We start from the raw sequence: 729 nt of genomic DNA, 5'->3' as shown, positions 1-729 counted from the left end.
TATGACGGGGGAGGAAGATGGCGACGTCCGCCTCGAGGCTATGCCTGCAGTAGATGCTTTACTTGATCTGGACAGGATGTCCCTCGGACAGTTCGGCAGTGCCTTGAAGGCAGGCGATTTGGCCGAAGTGGTCATTGCACGACGGGACGAGGAGATAAACTCGTCATCACTTCTGGATGAAGCTGTCTTGGATGACACCAATAGAGTGCTGAACACACGGAGTGGATCGTCGATCCTACGGAATCCCTTAGATCCGTACTATCCTTGGGTAAAGGAATTTCAAGACGTCGTCTCCAAAGATCCGCCTTTGGTCCTACCTCCGGACCGAGGTGTGCGTTATGAGATCGACTGGGTTCCGGGAACCAAATACTGCGTAACACGCCAATGGCCCCTGCCTAAGGAGCAGTGCGAAGTCATTGACGCCTTTTTCCCTGCGAAGAACGACGCAGGGATGGTACGTAAAAGCAAGTTTCCCCATTCGACACCCATGTTTTGTGTTCGGAAGCCGAACGGCAAGTAGTGTATTGCTCTCGCTTACAATAAGCTCAACGCTGCCACCATCTCGGCACAGACGCCGATTCCTAGAAAGCCATCTAGCCATCCTCTGCGAGATGTGGGGCGACTGAGTCCCCGTGCGTAGTGACGCATGATCTGTATAGATCACAAACGGCTTGGAGCCGAGCATGTGCTCCCTGAACTTGACAAGTGCATACTTCATCGCAAGTAGCC

The 729-nt window shown here is 53.2% G+C and overlaps 1 protein-coding gene across 1 annotated transcript in view; it reads right to left on the bottom strand.

Moving 5' to 3' along the window:
• The window catches only part of PHALS_10704 (ste ste20 ysk protein kinase), a gene marked incomplete at both ends in the record, with an annotated part of 5,537 nt that overhangs the window by 75 nt on the left and 4,733 nt on the right, over positions 1 to 729 (bottom strand). The gene's annotated exons all lie outside the window — the stretch shown is intronic.

This window comes from Plasmopara halstedii, assembly GCF_900000015.1.
Source record: "Plasmopara halstedii genome assembly, contig: Scaffold_525, whole genome shotgun sequence".
In the NCBI taxonomy this organism is placed as follows: Eukaryota; Oomycota; class Peronosporomycetes; order Peronosporales; family Peronosporaceae; genus Plasmopara; species Plasmopara halstedii.
This window is presented reverse-complemented; position numbering and strand designations above follow the sequence as displayed.